The sequence below is a fragment of the Ascaphus truei genome, chromosome 6 (assembly GCF_040206685.1).
Source record: "Ascaphus truei isolate aAscTru1 chromosome 6, aAscTru1.hap1, whole genome shotgun sequence".
NCBI lineage: Eukaryota > Metazoa > Chordata > Amphibia > Anura > Ascaphidae > Ascaphus > Ascaphus truei.
In genome coordinates, this window is record NC_134488.1 from 109375539 (window position 1) to 109384506 (window position 8968).

The window sequence follows — 8968 nt, forward strand, 5'->3', positions numbered from 1 at the left end:
TCTCCATAACATAACATGTGGGTACACTGTCCCTTCAAACCAAAACAAAACCTGCTCCACATTGGGAGATCTGACTAACACACCAGGCCAATCTAGCAGGCTGGCTGGCTAGACCATAACCAAACCATAAGTGTTCTTTAAGCAGTCAGGAAAAACAAATGAACAATCCTTACTTTGGTTGAAGTAGTGACTTTGCCCGAGGCTGCAGTCTCTTCGGGGAGAGAGTGAGTATTTTCCGCAGGGGACTGTATCTATCCCTATAGGCCCTGTGGGAATGGAGGTGTTGCAACACTGAGTGAAGAGCTGAGAAGATCCCTAAACTCTGTCCTGTCTTCCCCATTACTATCGGCGGGCAATCAGTATCCTGTAAGCCTAGCAGGGAGCAGCAGAACAACACCAGATAACAGTCAAATCTCCCAGATGGTGTGGGGAACACCTGTTACATACAGGGCCGCCAACAGCGGAGGACAAAGGGCACTGGCGTTCCGGGCCCCGTGGGTGAGGGGGGCCGGCCGCCCGGGCCCCCTGCGCGGCCGGGCGCCAGTTAATTTAAAAAAAAAACCTCTGCGGCGCCGGGTCTCGCTGTTGGCAGCGCCGGAAATAGGGTGGGTTAAGGTGGGTTGAGAGGGAGGCCCGTCGCGCGCGGGAGCAACATTGGGTGACACGTGCAGCAGGGCCGGCGGCAACTGCTGTTACCAGCCGCCGGGCCCCTCACAGCACTGCCACCTCCTCCCTCCCCCCCGCCGCCGTCACGCTACCCCCCCTCTCCACCGGGCCGTCCCGACATCCCCCCCTTGCAGCATCGGGCCAGCATCGGCCCAACCCCCCGCAGCACACATGTGGCGTGCCTGCAGCGGGGCCGGCGGCAACCGCTGTGACCAGCCGCCGGGCCCCCCGCTGTACCACCACCCCCACGCAGCCGCCGGACACCCCCACGCAGCCGCCGGACACCCCCCAGCAGCCGCCGGACACCCCCCGCAGCCGCCGGACACCCCTGTACCGGCCTCCCCCCAGCATCGCCCCCCCAGCACCACCGCCACCACCCGCAGGCACCGGTACGATGTGCACCCCCCCCCCCTCCAGGTAAGTCTGATTTTTATATATATATATATATGCAGTGGTTGACAAATCACCAAAAAATCTACTCGCCACACAAAAAAATCTATTCGCCACCTAGTACCAAACGTGTGCTGCTTGGGCCAATATTTACTCGCCCGGTGGTTAAATCCACTCGCCCGGGGCGAGCAAATGTATAGGTTTGTCGAACACTGTATATATGTATTGTGGTATTTTTTACATGTATTGGGGGGGTTGGGGTATTTGTTATATGTATTGGGGGGATTGGGGTATTTGTTATATGTATTGGGGGGGTTGGGGTATTTTTTATATGTATTGGGGGTTGGGGTATTTGTTATATGTATTGGGGGGCTTGGGGTATTTGTAATATGGATTGGGGGGCTTGGGGTATTTGTTATATGGATTGGGGGGCTTGGGGTATTTGTTATATGGATTGGGGGGCTTGGGGTATTTGTTATATGGATTGGGGGGCTTGGGGTATTTGTTATATTGATTGGGGGGTTTGGGGTATTTGTTATATGGATTGGGGGGGCTTGGGGTATTTCTTATATGGATTTGGGGGCTTGGGGTTTTTCTTATATGGATGAAGTTGCTAAAACGTGCATGCAGGGGTCCCTGTGGCAGGACGGCCTGTAGCCGAGGTCAGGGAACAGTCCACATGTGTAGTTTCAGGATAATGAAAACGTTCAGTGGCTTTATTTCTCCATAACATAACATAACATGTGGGTACACTGTCCCTTCAAACCAAAACAAAACCTGCTCCACATTGGGAGATCTGACTAACACACTAGGCCAATCTAGCAGGCTGGCTGGCTAGACCATAACCAAACCATAAGTGTTCTTTAAGCAGTCAGGAAAAACAAATGAACAATCCTTACTTTGGTTGAAGTAGTGACTTTGGTGAAATCCCTCTGGCTAACAGCTCACATAGCAGTGTGCTCTGGTCTAAGAGAGGCAGCTACTGCCAGTAACAAGATCCTTTTCTACCTTGCTGGCTATCAGGTGTCAGCATACCTCCTGATTACCTAGCTTCCTCCTGAGTTAACCTTCTGAGTGCTGGATGCAGCACTCAGACATATGTTTCCCAGGCATAACTGATAGGGGTTGACTTCACCCTGTCACATACCTCCCCTGTTTGTGTGTGGCTAGGGTCCCACACGGCTGAAGCCCGACCCTCCACTCTTGACAAAAAAATCAGCATTTCCATGGTCCTTTCCAGGTCTATGCTGTATATCAAAAGAGAAGGGTTGGAGGGCCATATACCACCTGGTCAACCTTGAGTTTGTGTCCTTCTTGGTGTTTAACCATTTCAAGGGCGCATGGTCAGTGACCAGGGTGAAGTGTACTCCGGCGACATAATGTCTCAAGGCCTCAATTGCCCATTTTACAGCGAGGCACTCCTTCTCAATGACGGAATACCTCACTTCCCCTTGGGAACAGCTTCCGGCTGATGAACAGTATGGGGTGTTCAACACCATCAAATTGCTGGGACAGCACTGCTCCCAGTCCTACCTCTGAGGCATCCATCTGGATGATGAAGGGCTCTTTAAAATCTGGGCTCCGAAGAGCGGGGCCCTCTGACAGGCACTTTTTTAGCATGTCAAAGGCGTCTTGGCACTCCCAAGACCAACTAACTTGGGTCGGGGCACTCTTTTTTGTCAGATCTGTTAGGGGTGCAGATATTTCTGAAAAATTGGGGATAAACCGCCTGTAATACCCTGCTAACCCCAAAAGGGATCGGACCTGTGTCTTTGTCTTTGGGGTGGGGACTTCCTTTATGGCGGACACCTTGCTAGCTAGTGGCCTTACTATCCCTCCCCCAATGGCATAGCCCAAGTATTTTGTAGTGGATTTACCCAGGGCACATTTTTGGGGATTTGCAGTGAGCCCTGCTTCTCTTAAGGACGTTAGGACTGCCCTTAACCTTTTTATATGAGACTGCCAGTGTCTGCTATAGATGACAATGTCATCCAAGTAGGCCGCGGCATATTTCCTATTTTGGTCGTAGTACCTTGTCCATTAACCTTTGGAACGTGGCTGGAGCCCCATGTAACCCAAATGGCATAGTAACGAATTGGTATAAACCAAGAGGGGTGGCGAAGGCAGTTTTGCATTTGGATTCTTCCGCTAGAGGTATCTGCCAATATCCTTTCGTGAGATCTAGGGTGGAGATATACTCTGCTTTACCAAGAGAGTCAAGCAATTCATCCACCCTAGGCATTGGGTATGCATCGAATCTGAATACAGCATTTACCTTTCGCAGATCCACGCAAAACCTCACCTTCCCATCTGGTTTAGGGACCAACACTATAGGACTACACCATTTGCTGTGGGACTCCTCGATCACGCCCAATTCCAACATGTCTATTATCTCCCTCTCTACCAGGTCTTTTCGGCCCTCTGGCAATCTATAGCGACGGGACCGTACTTTTACGCCAGGTTCTGTCTCAATCCTATGGGACACTAAATCAGTCTGCCCTGGCTGCTCAGAAAAAACATCTGGGAACTGGTCACATAATTCTAGTAGGTCTGACCTTTGTTCCGTTGTTAACTGCCCTCCCATGGGAACCTGATGGTCATTGTACGTACTACCCTTTGGAGGCTGTGGACCCAAATCCGTCTCTCCTTCCCGAGGGTGGATGAACAGCGATCTCATCGTTTTCCAGGGTTTCAGGAGGTTTACGTGGTAGATTTGTTTACCCTTCCTGGACCCTGGTTGAGAGATCTCATAGTTCACCTCCCCGGTACGGCGGAGAACTTGGAAAGGACCCTGCCACTTCGCAAGGAGTTTACTCTCTGATGTCGGTAGTAGTAACATCACTTGGTCCCCAGATTGGAAGACCCCCAAGCGGGCATTTTGGTTGTACTGCCTCTCTTGATGTTCTTGAGCAGATTTGAGGTTTTCCTTAGCAAACCGACCTATCATGTCTAGGCGGTTTCTAAGGTCTATAACATACTGAAGGGTATTCTTGGAGGGGGAGGGCTCCTCTTCCCATGATTCCTTCAGTAGGTCGAGAATACCCCGAGGTTGGCATCCATATAGGAGCTCAAATGGGGAGAAGCCTGTGGATGATTGGGGAACTTCTCGTACCGCAAACAACAGGAAAGGGAGAAGTTCATCCCAAGCTCGCTTTTCAGTGTCCACAAACTTCCTAAGCATGGTTTTTAAAGTACGTTAAACCTATCTACCAATCCATCAGTCTGAGGATGGTAGACTGAGGTCCGGACGGATTTTACCTCCAATAACTTCAGGACATCCTGCATTAACTTTGCCATGAAATTTGTTCTCTGGTCAGTTAACATTACTTGGGGAAGCCCTACCCTAGAGAACAGTTCTAACAGCCTGTGAGCAACCTGTTTAGCAGTGGCTCAGGATATCTGGTGGCATAATCTACGAGTATAAATTTATGTCCCTTCGTAGAGGGTTCTAAAGGTCCCACCAGATCTACCCCAATTCTCTCGAATGGGACGGCTACCAAGGGCAGAGGGACCAAGGGAGCCGGCTTCTGTCCTTTTTGGCTAGTTAACTGGCATTCAGGACATGTCTCACATAGTTTCATGATGTCACCATGTATGCCTGGCCAGTAAAACCGGGACGAGATGCGGTCCATGGTCTTATCTCTGCCCAAATGACCACCCCATGGGAGAGTATGGGCTAGAGTGAACACTGTTTTAATCAACCCTTTAGGGACTAGCATCTGTCGAATGACCTCCCCTGTTTGTGTAACCTTATTCACACGATATAGGATGTCATTCAACAGTTCAAAATGTGGAAACACTCTTACACCTTGTTCATCCATTATCTTGTTGTTGACCTGTACCACCTTCTCATATTGTCTAGCCAGAGCTGGGTCTTCCCTCTGCCTCTGACGGAAGTCAGGAAGATCCAGTTCTGGCAAAATTCCCGTATCTATCTATTCCCCACCCTGGCCATCTCCGGCCATGACCTGCAGTCCTTTGGACTGACTAATGTTACCAAGAGTCCCAGCCTTTCTTAACCAGTCCTCTTTTTCCGCACGTCTCTGTTTACGTGTCTTTGGGACATGGTGTCTACGGGGGAAAATCTCTGGGGAAAAAGGAAACAAGTCTCCGGGCTTCTCCGGTACCAGAGAAGTAGGCTCCGTATGAGTAGGGGCCAAGAATGTTTCAAAGTAGGGCCAGCCTCGGCCAAGTAGAACAGGAGCAGGTAGCCAGGGAGCAACTCCCACTAGCAGGCTAGCCTCTTGATCCTTGATACGCAGTAGAATGTTCGCCGTCGGGTATCTCTTTGTATCCCCATGGATACACTCGATATTCCACGGAGAGTCATAGGATAGTCTGTGGCTTGGAATTAGGCCCTCTAGGATCAAGGTTTTTCCAGATCCCGAGTCCAGCATGGCTTTGACTATTTTCCCCTCCAGAGATGCTGGGACTAACCACGGATTGTGGTCCCCTCGGAGAGAAGCTGTGGCAGTGGTTCTGCCATATGAACAGTCCATCTCATCATCTCCGGAGTCCGCAAACTCGGTCGTCAGCGGAAGCTCTCGATGGGGTTCGGTGTTGGGACCTCTCCGCTGTTGGATGGGATCCTCCCTTCTGGTTGGTGGTGGTATCCTCTCCACCGGATGGGTGACGGGAGTCCAGGTTCTCGGGGAATACTGTGGGTGGCGGCCTCCCTTGAGTGATCCAATGGCCTCGGACCCAGGATGGGCGTCTCTGCGGGAGTTTGTACCAGGAACCCTCCGAGATGGGAAAGGGTCTTCCGATCGGGTTGACTGGATCTCCCGAGCTGACGGGTTGTAGACCCCTCGATTGTCTGCTTTCCTGCCTCTGGCATCACCGGAAGCAACTGGTGTTTGTACGGACCGTTCCCAGCTATCCTGTTGGGTGTCGTCGCCAAGGAAGTTTTCCACCAAGCGGACCGCTGAATCCAGGGAAAATGCAGCGTGTCTTTTTACCCAAGAGCGGGAGGAGGGGGGCAGTGTCTGTACGAACTGCTCGAGCACAAACTGTTCAAGGATCTCTGCCTTGGTATGCTTCTCGGGTTGTATCCACCTGGTACATAAGTCTACTAAGTGGTGGGCTATGACCCGGGGTCGGTCTCTGTTTGCATATTTGACTGTCCGGAACCGCTGTCGGTAGGTCTCTGGAGTGAGGCCTAGGCGATCCAGAATAGCAGCCTTTAGTTGCTGATAGTCCATGGCCTCGTCTGCTGGAAGAGCCTGGTAGGCTGCCTCAGCTTCTCCTATGAGGAGTGGAGCCAGAGTCGTTACCCAGCGATCAACTGTACAGCCGTGGGCCGTGGCTACCCTTTCAAAAGTGAGGAGAAATGCCTCTGGGTCTTCGGTTGGCTTAATTTTAGGCAGCATCACCGGTTGGTTATTTGGAATCGCTGGTCTGCCTGGGGCTGGGCCTTCGGCCAGCAGTTGGAGTAGCTTTTCCTCTCGCCGGGCCTGTTGCTCATCTTGCTGTGCTTGTCGCTCAGCTTGCTTCTCTGGTAGCTGGAGCTGTTGCTCAAGGAACTGAGAAAAAATAGTCTCCATTTTTTTTTTTTTTCTGTGTGGCCCTTCAGATACAGGGGCCGTCCGACACCCCACTTCTGACACCACCTGTGGCAGGACGGCCTGTAGCCGAGGTCAGGGAACAGTCCAAACGTGTAGTTTCAGGATAATTAAAACGTTCAGTGGCTTTATTTCTCCATAACATAACATGTGGGTACACTGTCCCTTCAAACCAAAACAAAACCTGCTCCACATAGGGAGATCTGACTAACACACCAGGCCAATCTAGCAGGCTGGCTGGCTAGACCATAACCAAACCATAAGTGTTCTTTAAGCAGTCAGGAAAAACAAATGAACAATCCTTACTTTGGTTGAAGTAGTGACTTTGGTGAAATCCCTCTGGCTAACAGCTCACATAGCAGTGTGCTCTGGTCTAAGGCAGGCAGCTACTGTCAGTAACAAGATCCTTTTCTACCTTGCTGGCTATCAGGTGTCAGCTTACCTCCTGATTACCTAGCTTCCTCCTGAGTTAACCTTCCGAGTGCTGGATGCAGCACTAAGACATATGTTTCCCAGGCATAACTGATAGGGGTTGACTTCACCCTGTCACAGTCCCTTTCTCCCACTTGCCTTCTCCCGCACTCCCCTTCCTCTCACCGCACGCCCCTTCTCTCTCACTCACTACTCCCCCTCTCTCTTCCCTCTCTTCCCCCTTCTGTATCTCTTTCCCCTTCTGTCTCTCCACCCCCCCTTCTGTCTCTCCACCCCCCCCTTCTGTCTCTCCACCCCCTTCTGTCTCTTCCGCCCCCTTTCTGTCTCTCCCCCCCCCCCTTTCTGTCTATCTCCCCCCTTTCTGTCTATCTCCCCCCTTTCTGTCTCCCCCTTTCTGTCTATCCCCCCCTTCTGTCTCTCCCCCCTTCTGTCTCCCCCCCTTTCTGTCTCTTCCCCCCCTTTCTGTCTCTCCCCCCCTTTCTGTCTCTCCCCCCCTTTCTGTCTCTTCCCCCCCCTTTCTGTCTCTCCCCCCCCTTTCTGTCTCCTCCCCCCTCCCTTTTCTGTCTCATCCCCCCCTTTTGTCTCTTCCCCCCCTTTTTGTCTCTCCCCCCCCCTTTTTTGTGTCTTCCCCCCCTTCTGTCAGTCCCTCCCCCCTCTTCTCTCTCTTCTCCACCTTCTTCTCTCTTCTCCCCTCTCTTCTCTCTCTTCTCCCCCGCCTTCTCTATCTTCTCCCCTGCCTTCTCTCTCCACCCGCCCCCCCCTTCTCTGACAGTCAGTTGCATAATAAATTAAGCATATTCAGCTTGTGTACTAGTGAAGGCAGAGAGTCAGGCACCTTGGCACAACAGCACACGCCAGAATGTGCATTCTATACACATTTTGAGAAAATTATGAAGAAAAATTATATTTTATCATTAAGAATGATTTATTTTGTTTACAGGTTCTGCTTCTCCCCAGACAGTTGGGTTTGGATGCAGAGCCTGCAGTGTCGGGCTAGATTTATTTAACATCAAGATTCTGGAGAGGCTGAAAAGGGTCCAAACGGGTCTGGTAGTTCAGGGCTGCTTTAAGGTGGGTTAAATAGTCCTGCTGGTGGCGGCTGTTGGGGTGTAAGTGCGGGTTAACCTTGCCAGACTGGGCTCTGTGATACGGTAAAGCCCTATGGTGCCTGTGATTGGCTCATTGTGCTTTTGGTTCCTGGGGCCCCACTGGCGCTAAACAGCCTGGCCTGTGCGGTGCCCGGCTTTGGGGGTGTTGTGGCTCATGGTTTGAGTACCATTGGCCTTCACCCGGTGGGTGACCACTCTGGCAGGGTTGACACATATCAAGTTATGTTGTTCATTTAATAAAAGCCGTGGTCTTTGTACCTCCAGACCTTTTTGCTTGTGTTTATTTGTATTATGGGTTCATAGATATACACTGGGGAGGAGAGGGGGGGGGGGGAGCTTCATTACAGGCTCCATGGTCATGTAGAACAGAGTCCCAAGGCTCAACAAAGTATCCGGCCGCTCCTCCTTCTCTTACCGTGCTCCCCAAAACTGGAACAACCTACCAGAGACTCTCACATCCACCACCAGTTTAAGTTCTTTCAAATCTAAGGCTGTCTCACATTTTAACCTGGTCTGTAACTGTTTCATACGCCCATAATATATATTTTCTTTAACTGTGCATGCAATGTCTTGTATATAAATGTATACCCTGTTCATTTATGTAACTGTATTTGTAACCATGTATTATTTGTCTTACTCTGTGCGCAGGACATACTTGAAAACGAGAGGTAACTCTCAATGTATTACTTCCTGGTAAAATATTTTATAAATAAATAAATACATTTAGCAGGTGGCTCTGTCAGCGAAGGGTTAAAGTTGTGGGAATTCCAGAGTGAGCTCAATCTCTGCCTCCAACCAATGGTGTGCGGG